Below are 13,622 nucleotides of genomic sequence, written 5' to 3'. Positions count from 1 at the left end.
CCATCCCCTCACTCCCACTCCGCATCTCTTGTAAGCATCTCAGTCTTCCCACATTCATTTTATTGGAATTTAACAAACACTAGGCTATCCCTGGTCTCTTTTATGGAAGGTGGGGATCAAAAACTTTCTTCTATACTAATCCTTTGACCCTGTTTATTTAGTCATTGCTCTCTCTTTTTGGAAAACAACCAATACAGGTTGGTTTTCTACAGTCTACTCTCTAAGCTATATCTCTTACAGTCTTTCTCAATTTCAGTTTTCTTATTACCCTAGTTGCCCTGACTAGTAGGATGAATATTTTCCAGAAAACCTGGGATCAAACATTGATATTACAATGTACTAAAAAGCATAATGAAACAAAACGTAGTTGGTGCTCCTTCTGAATAAGAAATTAACTCAAGTCTGGTATATTTCCAGTTCTTACAACATAAAAATGCTTGAAATTCTTAATTGTTTGACACAATTTATTTCTTGAGACAATTTTTGTATGTTAACTTTGAATTTAAGCAAAAAATGTTCTTACCTAATCTTCATACAGTAAAATATGAAGGGCTGCCATAGGAAGTTAATAATAAGAATTTACATTAGTCTATTTTGGCAGGGTTTTCAGATTTTTTCATTCTTTTGAGTTTAAAATTGCCCTCTTGTGGTTAGCAAGTAGCAGAACACTCTTACTGCTTTGTTGACTGGTGAAAGGACTCCTGCTCCAGGTTTTTAATATGAAAGGAATTTACAAACAGCAATTTGATTCAAAGACTTGGCTATCTTTGTACTGAAAGCACATTGTTCTTCTTTTTACATTTATAATTTTGGAAAGGAGGGGACAGTTTTTGGAGAGTCAGGCTGCTACAAAGTACAGTCAGTACCAATACTGGCTTTCACAAACATCATCTAGAGTTTTGAAACTCAAACCCAAAGGAGGAGGTCAGAAGGGCAGGTGGCATAAAACAATGCACTTGTAAGTCCTGATTGGATAAGCCCTTGTCATAAGCCAGCTAAAACACCAGGGCTGGCCCAAAAGACACTTACACAGTGTCTTTAGCAATCGGCCCTGGTTCCCAGATGCCTGGAGCTAGGGTTAGTAACTCATAGGCCCTAATTCTCAGGACCTTAGGCTATTGCCACATTACCAAACCACTGTGACCAAGACCCAGAAACACGCACCTGTGGAAGCCCCAAGTCTCCTTTCTTTCTTCTGCCCATTAAAAGAAACAACTCCTGTTCCCCAGACAGCAAGAAAGGCAGCTTTCCTCTGAGATTAGTTAGAATTTCTAGTTATAAAGAGCACTGTAAAAATATAATTATATAAAATTATAATTATATATAAATATAATTTTATAAAATATAATTATAAAGATAGTATTAAAATAGGACATTGCCTCTACAAATTCAATTAACATTGCTTTAATAAAGTAGATGAAAAATGAGTATTAGGTAGACAGCTAGCAATTAGCTGTCATAAGAAGTGAAGATCATGATACAGGAATTATTGTAAGTAAAAAATAATAGTTTATTTGTAAGTAAAGTTTATACAGATTTTCTGATTTAAAACATGAGTAATTTTTACCTAATATCCCTAGAAAACGATCCCATTTATATTAACTTTAATTGCACTGATAGAAATATGTAATGGACATCTTAACAAATTGAATATATGACCTCTCTTGACCTGTATTTAACCTGTTTCTAGTGGAATGGTCAATATCAATAAACACATGTCCACTTCCATATCTTAAAAGAAAGACCTCTACAATGTGAATAGGCCTGTATCAATAAAGAAATAATAAATGAGTAATAACCTTCCAAAGCAGAAAGTACCAGGCCCAAATGAATTCACCTGGATAGTCTATCAAGCATTAAAGAAAGAATTGATACCAACTCGCTACAATTTCCTTCAGAAGGAATGCTTTCTAACTCATGAGGCCAACATCATAATACCAAAATCGGACACACATTACAAGAAAATTAAATATTTTGTAAATCTCAAAATTCAAAACAAAAATGAGCAAAGTGAACTTGAGAATATCTCAAATGGATTCAAAGCTAGCTCTAGTGACTCATTCCTTTAATCCTAGCTAATCAGAAGGCCTCTATCTAAAGGACTGTGGTTTGAGGTCATCCTAGTTAGAAAAGTTACATATATTCTTATCTCCAAATATCAGGTGCAGCCTCCAGGATACCTGCCACTGATATTTGCCTCCTTTCACACAGTTTTGTAGTTTCTACTGATACTGAATTATAGCCACCATTAAGGTGAGGTTCAGGGAAATAATGATAGAAGCATTACCAGGGTAAGTATAAAAGTTCTTAATTTGGTGGGTTGGATTGTTCTGTCTGGGATAACCACCTTCGATAAAGAGAGAGCACTGGGACAGCACTGAGAAGACTACCAGAAGAGGGACTTGGGGCCTGTTCCTTGTACCAGTATGTTAGTGGACCACTTTGGAAGAGGACTTTGAAAATTCCATTCAAATCTGAGATGATGGGAACCCCTCTCCCAGACTGAAGCTGCACCTGCCACTGGACTGCAAGCTCATGAGAAAGCCTGGGCCAGATCTGCCCAACCAAGCCAAGAGTGTATTCTCAATGCAGAGCAGCCATAAAAAAGCAAATGAGCATTATTGTTTTGTAATGGTTTGTCATACTAATTAAATTGCTAAGAGATAGCCAGCTTATTGTGAGATTATTTTCCCAAGGATTTGGGGGGATTATCATGAGAAGGAGAAATTGCTTCACAAAAGCTTCCATTTCTACCTACTCAGCCAATCTCGGACTTCCACCATGCCTCCAGTCATCCCCAGTTCCTGATAGGGAATGGCAGCTCAGTTTTCTCTGCTTCAATGTGGCACGCTTTTCCAAAGCCACCTTGGAATTTTGGTGGGTAAAATAGTATTTTCTTTCATAAATATTTCTGTAAGCATTATGCCCACCTTTGGTCGTCAGCTCCACCCAGATCTGAGCTCCTCCTCCCCTGCCCTGGAGTTCCCGCCATACAGCTGGCCCCTCCCTCTCTCCACCCAGAGCCACCTGAACTCCCATCGAACTCACTTCTTACCCTCAGACCCTGTTGCTACCTAGATAGTGGAGGTCGCCATGTGCTCTCTCTCCGGGGTAAATATGGCTTCTCTAATCTTATGATAATCTTTCTCCTGTGCCTGCCTGCCTCTGCGTGGTCCCCTGGGATGGATGTGAGGGATCCTTTTAATTTCTTTTTCAAAGCTCCCATTATATAAAAGACAGATAAACATGGAGCAGCATTGCTTGAACAGACTGGGAAAGCAAACTCCACCCTCCTTTTCAGATACTAACAGATACACATTACATTCTACAGGAGCACATACAGTACACAGACTGCAATAGCCTACAAATGTCTGTGGAACATAGTCATAACCTACAAATCTCTGTGAACTATAGTTTGAAGTTTAAAATTTACTGTATTTCTAGGTGAGAGAGCTTTGCTATGGTTATTTATTTACTGTACCCTATTGTGAACTCAGGGCTTCACAGTTATTAAGCAGGCATTCTGCCACTTGAGCCACACATCCAACCCTTTGCCTTTTTTGAACTGGGTTTTGTGCGTTTGCCAAGAACTAGTCTTGGGACATTGTTTTCTACCTAAGCTTCCCCTCAGTGGTCAGGTCTGAGATCACAGATAAGCACTCCCACACATAGCTTATTTATTTATTTATTCATTTATTTATTTGTTCATCATGGGGCCTGAACTCTGGGCCTGTGGACACTGTCCCTCAGCTCTTTAGCTCAAGGGTAGCCCTCTACCACTAGAGCTACAGCGCCACTTCTGGCTTTTTCTGCTTATGTGGTGCTGAGAAATTCAACCCAGGGCCTCATGCATGCAAGGCAAGCACTCTACCTCTGAGCAACTTTCCCAGCCCCCTAGCTTATTTATTGAGATAGGGTCTCACTATCTTTTCCCTCCAACATAGCTGAGGTTGCAGGTTTATACTCTTACCCTTGACTTGTTCATTGAGATAGAGTCTCCAAATTTTGGGGGGATCTAGGTTTATTGATTTGATCAGGTTTATTTATTTGTTTTTGTGCCAGTACTAGGGTTTTAACTCAGTGCATTAGGTTCTCCCTTGGCTTTTTTTTTTTTTTTTGCTTAAGACTGGTAATCTACTGAGCCACACCTCCACTTCAGGTTTTTGGTGGTTAATTGGAGATGAGAGTCTCAAGGACTTTCCTGCCTTGGCTGGCTTCAAAACACAATCCTCAAATTTCATCCTCCAGATGAGTTAGAATTACAAGTATGAACCACCACTGCCCAGAGATTGATGTCTACCACCTAATTCAAGATAATTTCAGGCTTGGCTATGTTATGGGTATCTTAGGTGGAATATATTCCTCCTGGTTATTTACTTACTGTACCCAATGGTGAACTCAGGGCTACACATACGAAGTTTCTCTCTGAACTAGGGAATATGTTTGGCAGCTCTAGGCCCTGGGTTTCCAGAGCTAGATGTTTCCTACCACGTTTTGTCCCTGGTGGTTAGAACCACTTTTAAAAACAAAACAAAAAATTATTGCTGCAGCAGCCTGAGTATTAGAAAAGTGAATGCAAAAATATTTTATTAGTGTCATACAAAATTGATTATTGCTCATTATAATATCATATATTTATATTGAGCATAAAAGATTGCCACAAGAAATGCTTTACTGTTCATACCTTGAGAAGGTTATTCACTACATTATAGTTTCTTTTCTTTAAAATGGCTTTGGGGGACATGTCTTCTCACTTTATCAGGAATACACACTTCTCCTGCAACTTACTTGTTTATGAGTTCATAAATATGGTGAACTGTGGCTTTGAGCACTATTTTAAGACAAATTTGTAGCATAACTCTGGCCAGCTAGTAAGCATGATTTTATAGCCTAAATTTGTACATTAATCTTGCCCCATCTCTACCTTCTTTTCTTACTTTATTTTATTTCGGCCTTTTTGCCAGTTTAATATTTAATTTTCCCTTTAGTTTTGAAACTCACCCTAAAAACTTTTATCCATGAGGATGAAGCAGCAATTGATCCTGCAACAATGTGGACTTAGCTGTTGATGATATGGAGGATAGCATTGCACAAAGCAGTCTTGATTCTCCTGCAGAAAATCTGTTGTTTCATTTGATGGGAGTTGAATAAATAAGTTGGTGGAATAACTATTAATTACATTAGTTTGGCTTCTTATATAACAAGTGGCAAATGAAATAGATCATTACTGACATAAATTTAGATATTTCTTAACTCTAAGAAACACATACAGTAAAACTTTAAACATATAGCAAATAATCAGACCTTGGGTTTTTTTAATAGCATTTGGGCAAGAGGACATTACATTTGCTATCCTGTTCACTAGGTGAGATTTGAGCACTTTATGATAGATAGGAACATAATTACCCAGAAATGAGTCAGTACTTTGAGAACTGGCCTTTAAGATGTCATTTTTCAGTACTGTGGCCCATTATTACAGACTTCTGAGCAATTTCTCTTTAATGTAGTAAATGGATATGGACTCTTGATCACTGTTCATAATCAGCATCATCACTTTGCTGTATGTCTCCATCACTGAACCACAGCAGAGTAATTGCTTTATTGTTAAATGGAAAACCTTTTTGAAATGTCTGTTCGATGTTTATGTTTGTGGCTGCTGATGAAGTTGTAATGGTTTTATTGTCAAATAAGAGAAAAAAATATGTGTACTATACAAAGGGGTTACAATCCAACACATCAGTTGATGAATATAATATATCTTAATCAGTATAATCCCTTTTATCATTCTCCCACATCTCTCCCAATCCCACTGATAAATGAGAGACATTTTTATTATTGTAAAGATTCTATACAGAGGGGTTACAGTTACAAAAGTAAGGCAATGAGCACATTTCTTGTCAAGCATTGTTACCACCTCCCTTATTCTCTGACTATTCCTTCCCTCCCCAACTTCCCTCACTCCCCCCCTCCCCCCAGGTTGTAAAGTTCATTTCATTGTGAGTTGGAAGAATAACTATTAATTACACTAGTTTGGCTTCTTATATAACAAGTGGCAAATGAAATAGATCACTACTGACATAAATTTAGATAATTCTTAGTTCTAAGAAGCAAATACAGTAAATGATACTCATTGTGAGTATCATTGTTACAGTGGGTCATCCTTTGTCTTTGCTTCAGCGTTTTGTTAGTCCCCTTCCCCTCCCCAAATTAGATAGATGTATGTACAAGATGCAGGGTACCAAAATCAAGTACAGTGACAGCAGGGGATTTATCGTAGGAAGAAGGACATACAAAGGAAACAAAAAATCACATAGTACATTAAAAACAACAACAACAAAGAAAGACCTCGTGTCCATATCTTGGGGTTTATTTCACAAAAAATGTGGAACGCTTCACAAATTTGTGCATCATCCTTGTGCAGGGGCCATGCTAATCTTCTCTGTATCATTCTAATTTTAGTATATGTGCTGCTGAAGCAAGCATGAGAGAAATTTTTTCTTTGTTTTTGTTTTTGTCAGTCATGGGTCTTGAACTCAAGGCCTGAACACTGTCCCTGAGCTTTTTTGCTCAAGGCTAGCACTCTCCCACTTGAGCCACAAGCGCTACCTCTGGCAATTTTCTGTGTATATGATACTGAGGAATAGAACCCAGGGCTTCATGCATGCTAGGTGAGCACTCTACCGCTGAGCCACATTCCCAGCCCAGAGAAATTTTTTAAGACTGTTTTTCTTTTGGGTCAATAGAGGTTTGATATGTGATTTTCCTCATACATAGTGCTGAAATACATTTTAAGATATTACCAGAGGCTAAAATATTGCGCCAACCAATTATTACTGCTAACTAATCAGTACAGGTCCAAGCAAGCATTAATAATTAGGTAAATATCATCAAGATTGAACTTTTAGGATCTTCTCAGATTCTTGGTCCTCTGTTAACTTAAGTCTATGCACAGACAGAAAAAGTGTATACTTTTACTTGTAGAGCATAAAATTTCAAGGTCACATAGCTTTGTCACTGAAATTATGCTGAATGTGTGCATAGGGGTGTGAGGAAATGAACAGCTGACAACATTTTTTTTTTCTACAAGTAGTCCAGGAAAGGATCAGTTAATTCAATATTTTTCTTCTACTCTAGACTGCCTCTGACTGCAACAGGAATTGGTCATTGAACTAGTAATGAAGTATTGCTATGGTTATTTATACTCTTGCTTTGCAATATGGAGACAAGTGGATTATTTTGGAATTACTCTGAAATTTATCCTCTAACTTTGGTGCCCTCCACTAAACCAACCAGTACTAAGTGTCTTTGAAACTTGTGGGTTTCCTTTCCTGAGTGGTGGTAGTGTTAAAACTGTACAAAGTTTATCAGGGTTAGGATAAACCTGATAAATTTAGGATAAACCTGATAAACAAGATTCATCAATGTACTTGTCAGGAGAATTTTTCTTCATAAAAATAGTCAGACTTTTTATAATAAGAAGCTTCTTTTAGAAGTGGCACTGTAGCTCAAAGTGGTAGAGTGCTAGCCTTGAGAAAAAAGAAAATCTCAGGAATAGTGTCCAGACCCTGAGTTCAAGTCCCACAACTGACAAAAAACGCTTCTTTTGAATATTCACTGATTGTAGAGAGCCACATATCAGTCATTGCTGATATTCAGGCAAATATATTAGTTCTTATTTGTCATTGATTATCTGCATTTACTCTTCACATTTTGCATGTTTTCCTTTGTCCTTTGAAATTAAGAATGGATGTCTTTGCAGTTCAGTGAAATCTTTCACTGTTTCTTCCATTACTATCTTTTCTCTAATACACCCTCTGCCTTTTCAGGAATGAGTTGAAGACTTTTATTTAGGCATGATTCAATTACAAATACAAAAACATCTAAAGACTTTCATATTATTAGATGAATTTCTTCAGAAATAATTCTGTTGTTTATACTTTAACATTTTAGATACACGGTTCATTAGGTAATGATATTTACATTTGTTGAACTCAGGGCCAAAATACACAACAGAAAGAGAAATGAAATGTATCTCATTAAATTTAAATTTAACTATGTTCTAGCTCTTGACACACTTTTTGCAGAATAGGGCAGTGTTCAAGTTTTCTCTCAGGCAAAGTCATGTGCAGTCTTCTCAGGGAATTCAGAATCTTCAAGTGTGACAATGTTTCTTTAAAGATTATAATTTCATTATAAATTACAATTTCTTAAGGGAAGGCACCACATTTTAATTTATGTATGTTTCCTTAACTACAGGAATCTGAAACATTAGCATTTTAATTTTTTTCAAGCAAATTAAATTTCCTAAACAAATACTGCTTAAAATAATGTTTTTGCTGTTTGGTAGTGTTAAATATAAAATGATTGAAATAAGTCTTTCATTTTTGATGTGTGTGTGTGTGAGAGAGAGAGAAAGAGAGAGAGAGAGAAAGAAAGATAGGAAGAGGGAAAGGGAAAGGGAGATAAAAGAGGCACTTTATTGAATATTGAAGCCTACAAATAAATAAAAATTACTGACATACAACATAAGCCCAATATAAGAATTAACAAACAATTACATCCACTTTTGAATTTCTCCACAAGACATTCATCATATTAGCAGTATGCATGAAGGCCAAATGACTTCCTGTGGTGTGTAAAATAGATTAAGATATTTAACTAAGTATGTTAGAACAGTATTTTATTATTTTAGAATCAGCCCATTGCAATTTTCCTGAGTAAAAGAGTAAGTGATAGGAAATAAATGGAAATAAATCTTAATAATGCTTTTAAATTTATATTCTTTGTTAAGATTTCCCAAATCACCTGTGAATACTTTAAACACAACAGTATTTTGGTTGTTTCTATTTACTATTATTAATTACATTTCTATTTAACATTTCTGGGAAAATATCAATTATTTTATGCAGTACCTTAATGTATGTAGTATGCTAGAAATCATATACATGTAGTAGCTATAAGCTATAAATCATAGCTGATGGACTTGTGTGTAACAGAAACAATTAGCTTGTCTATGTGTTCTTCAAGCCTTTATTAAATATTTACTCCTAATATTTACCAGACTTCCTATGACCTATGGGTGCACAAAGGACCTGGGCATGGTTGAGTTTTCACACAACAGCAAAGGACTGGAGAGGCCTCTGAGTCACTGTCTTATATATGGTTCCTGTCATTCAGTACAGCTCTTCTGGGCAAAATGTAGATCAGATGAGAACAAATTTGCATGCCATAAGGTCTAGTTTTCCTAATTTCTTCTGAGGTATTGTCCTCCCCGGAGAAGGCTAATGCAACAGAGGAAATTGCTCTGGATGACCTATGCTAACTTCCAGCTGGTAATGGCACCTACTTACAAATCCTGAAATTTTCATTTTTCCATACAGTCACTCAGGGTTATATCTTTGGGAAGTCTGGTTTTTATTTATTTTAATTTTTTAAAGTTTTTTTATGTAAATGATGCAAGCAACTTTCAGCTTTGTACTTTGGATAAACTTGAATAAAAAAGGTTGAATGCATTCATTTACCAGTGTACCTATTGTTACTGTATTTTTGTATCTAGTTATTGATTAAAGGAAAAATTTCTCCTTGCCATCTATTGTAGAGAGAATTTAGTTTTGTATAAGGTGAAGACAAATGTGAAAGACAAACTATTAAACATTATATACACAGATATACAATTTATATTACATATACTCAATTATAACATTTTGTAACAGAATAGAAACATGCAAAGCATGAATGAACATACAAGCATCAATGAAACTTCACTGTCTTTTTTTCTCTTCTATAAGTTAGAAAGTTTTAGACTTTTAACTGTTCCTGAAAGGCTCTGTTTTTTATGTTGTTTCACTTTTTATATCATACTACTGTTATAAAAGAGTTTCCGGTTTTGCATTTAATGTCAATGTAGGACTCCAAAATAGGTGGGATAATCCGGTTTCTTTTCTTTTTTTTTTTTTTTTCGGTCGTGGGGCTTGAACTCTAGGCTTGGGCGCTGTCCCTGCGCTCTTCAGCTCAAGGCGAACACTCTACCTCTTTAGCCACAGTGCTACTTCCAGTTTTGTAGTGGTTTATTGGAGATAAGAGTCTCACAGACTTTCCTGCCCGGGCTGGCTTTGAACCATGATCTTCATATCTCAGCCTCCTGAGTAGTTAGGATTACAGGCGCTGAGCCACTGGTGCCCGGCTGTTTCTAAAATTTTTTCACAAAACGTTTGCAATGAAAAATTTTGACAGATATATAGAAGTTAATTGTATGACAGAATTGTTAGTTATTTTTTAAAATAAATATAAACTATGTATTTAAATATATGCTCCAGTAATCTGGATAGGATAGTACTTGCTCTGAGTTTGTGGGGTTCTTCTTTTTTTTTTTTTTTTTTTGTGAGTACCAGGGCTTGAATTTAGTGCTTAAGTTCTTCCTCAGCTTGCTTGCTCACAGCTAGTACTTTCCCAAATGGAGCCAGAACTCCTGTTAGGAATTTCTGCCTGGGTTGGCTTCAAATTATGATCCTCTAGGTTTTAGCCTCCTGAGTAACTAAGATTACAGTTGAGACACCGACACCAGGACTCTAAATTTGTATTTTATGTTTTTGATAATGGAAATGTATTAAAAGGTCTGTGCCAAAAAGATAATTTTGGAATAGGAGTGAAATGATTAGGAGATTTGTGTTTGGTAAAGTTACTTTGGCAGTCGCATAACAGATGAGACTAGAGATAGAGGAGTCAGAAACAGACTTAAAAACAAGAAGCTACTGTTTCTATCTAGGACAAGGATAATGGCATCCAAATTTAGGAGGATAGCAGAAGGGTAGAAAAGGAAACTTGATCAACAGTGCTCCTTTGAAGACAGAGATCAATAGCACAAGGGCACCAATACTGTTCCCCTGCTATTGAAGGCTACATGAGCCTGCGAACAACCTGAAGAGTTAGGTGCCTGTGGAGCTGCCAAGAGACTCTACATTGTGTAGCAAGGGACATTTTGTTTTTACATCTAAGGAAAATACTTTTGGATCTTATTTGAATTGTTGTCAATTTTATTTCTATTAAATGTCACTATTGAGATAAAATTGGCATATAGTGGAATGCAAAAGTTCACATGACTAAAGCCTCAATTGATATCTGATAGAAACCACCACTGGAAAGACCTCAAGATATGACTTATCTAGCAAAGCATGGTCAAGTCCAGAATCATGAGAGTTAATTTAAACAAAAAATTTTAAGCCACCTAGTTCACTGTTTTATAGTGGTTTGCCAACAGGTAGAGATATCCAGAACCCTTAATTGTATAACAAAAAACTTTTGCATTTCATTGTACATGGTTCTTCATGCCACTCTAGCCTCTCACATCATGGTGGCAGGATTTAGAGAGAGATCCCAAGAGACCCAGAAGGAAACTGCATGTTTTTTTCTAATGAATTTATGTTCTACTATGGCACTTTTTCTCATAGCCTGAGCTAAGTTATTCATGTTAACTTCCAATTCATTGGGAGCAAAATTAAACACCATTGGTTGGGATGGAAGCTATAGAACAATATGCAGTGTAGGTCAACTTTGAAAAAAATGCAATCTGCATTATTTACCATAGCTAAGATATGGAACCAACCCAGATGCCCCTCAGTAGATGAATGGATCAAGAAAATGTGGTATATATACACAATGGAATTCTATGCCTCCATCAGAAAGAATGACATTTCCCCATTTGTTAGGAAATGGAAAGGCTTGGAAAAAATTATATTAAGTGAAGTAAGCCAGGCCCAAAGAAACATAGGTCCCATGGTTTCCCTTATATGCAATATCTAGTATATGTATGAGTCAAGCGGAAAAGGTCAGATAATGTGATGTTAGGAAAACGATCCCTTAAATATGTATTTTAATGTTTTTGTTTCTTTCATGCATGTGTTTCTAACGCATTTATAAGATTATTTCTTTGTTGCTTTGTATGTCCCTCCCCCACAGTGTAACCCCCGCTTTCACTATATTTGATGTCAGTATAACTTGTGGAGGAGATGGGGACAAACAAGTCGTTTAAGGATTCAGGTGGACCTGTTGCAACAATGCGAAGTACAAAATGTCATGTCAAAAACGAGCTTTACAATGTCGGTGTGGGGGGGGGGGAGGGGGTGAAGGATTGGGTGGGGGGGAGGGGGGAGGCTGGGAAGGGAGGTGAAGGGTAAACAAAGGAGGAGGCTGCAATGCTTGGTAAGAAATGTATGCATTATCCTGCCCATGTAATTGTAACCCCTCTGTACAGTATGTTCTCAAATAAAATAAAATTTAAAAAAAAAAAGAAAAAAAGAAAAAAATGCAATCTATGGAAGGAGTTGTGAGATGCGCGCGTGCACACACACACACACACACACACACACACACACACACACACACACATCCATGTTACTATTTACTATCCATATTTTGTAACATTTTCCTCAAGCCCCCTTCCATTCAGTTTCTCTTTCAGCTCCATCTCATCCTCCTGCAGACCTACAGCATGCAATAACATTGGCTTTTCTAACTTCATTTCTACAGAATCATTTCGTATGCACCCTTCTGAAAACTAGACTAATTTTGAGCTTTGTGTATGTCACAGCATGTAGCAGTAGTTTATTCTTCATTATCACTTGAGAAGAACACTAGTATATAAACTTACTGCTTTTTTTTTTTTTACATTCTGCTGTGTGTTTATTCATTCAACTGAGGACAGAGCCCAGGCCCAGAGTTCAAGACCCTCGCCCAGACAAAAAAAATACTATATTCAATATTATCCGTTCTAGTTATTGGTCTCATTTAATTTTATATTTCCATTTTAAATTTCTGAAGGTAACAGGATACCAGGAGATATGTTTAAACTTTACAAAAGGAAACTTTTTTATACTGTTGGTAGTAATATAAATTAGTACACCAACATAGAAAATAGAATTCAAAATAGATAGGCTGGAGATGTGGCTCATCAGTATCACACTAGCTTCCCAAGTGCCAAGGCTCTGAGTTCAAGTCCTCCAAAAGAATTCTAAATAAAACTACTATATGTTCATGCAATCCCACTTCTGAGTGTATTTTAAAAAGAAATCATTATGTGAAGGAGTTATTTGCCCTCCCATATCCATTTCATCTTTATTCAAAATGGCCAATATATATAGAATTGATATTGGTTGATAAATATGTGGCTACAGCAAAAGGAGGTATAAACTTATACTGGAACGTTTGGCTTTAATCAGAAGAAATCCTGTCCATTGTGCAAAAATAGATGAAACTGGAGGACATTATACTTGGAAATTTCACTGATGTGTAAAGTCTTAAAAAGTCAAGGTCTATTTATCCAAATGAACTCCAGGAAATAAAAACAAACTTTTTTTGCTGTTTTAGTTTTCTTTTCGTTTGTCCTGTTTGTGCATTTATACTTGTTTGGGAATATAAGGGGAGGCACAGAAATGGAGGGACAAAGGGGTAAACAAATGCAGCAGTGGCACTCATTGGACGCTATGTCGAAAATGTACTATATACTTTGTGACTGGGGATGGGAAAGAAAAATTGGGAGAGTGAGAGAAGGGGTGACATTGTCCAAAAAGATATGTACTCTTTACCTCATTTATGTAACTGTAACCCCTTAGTATGTCACTTTTATA

General features: G+C 36.5%; 1 protein-coding gene and 1 non-coding gene across 2 annotated transcripts in view; one reads left to right on the top strand and one right to left on the bottom strand.

Moving 5' to 3' along the window:
- Positions 1-13,622, top strand: part of Tmem232 (transmembrane protein 232) — a 209,534-nt gene that overhangs the window by 4,681 nt on the left and 191,231 nt on the right. The window lies entirely within an intron of this gene.
- On the bottom strand, positions 6,377-6,479 carry LOC122118285. Its single transcript, XR_006149319.1, has one exon. It is a non-coding gene; the product is annotated as a U6 spliceosomal RNA (small nuclear RNA).

The sequence above is a fragment of the Dipodomys spectabilis genome, unplaced genomic scaffold, assembly GCF_019054845.1.
Source record: "Dipodomys spectabilis isolate Male_0828 unplaced genomic scaffold, ASM1905484v1 ptg000147l, whole genome shotgun sequence".
NCBI classification, from domain to species: Eukaryota; Metazoa; Chordata; class Mammalia; order Rodentia; family Heteromyidae; genus Dipodomys; species Dipodomys spectabilis.
This window is presented reverse-complemented; position numbering and strand designations above follow the sequence as displayed.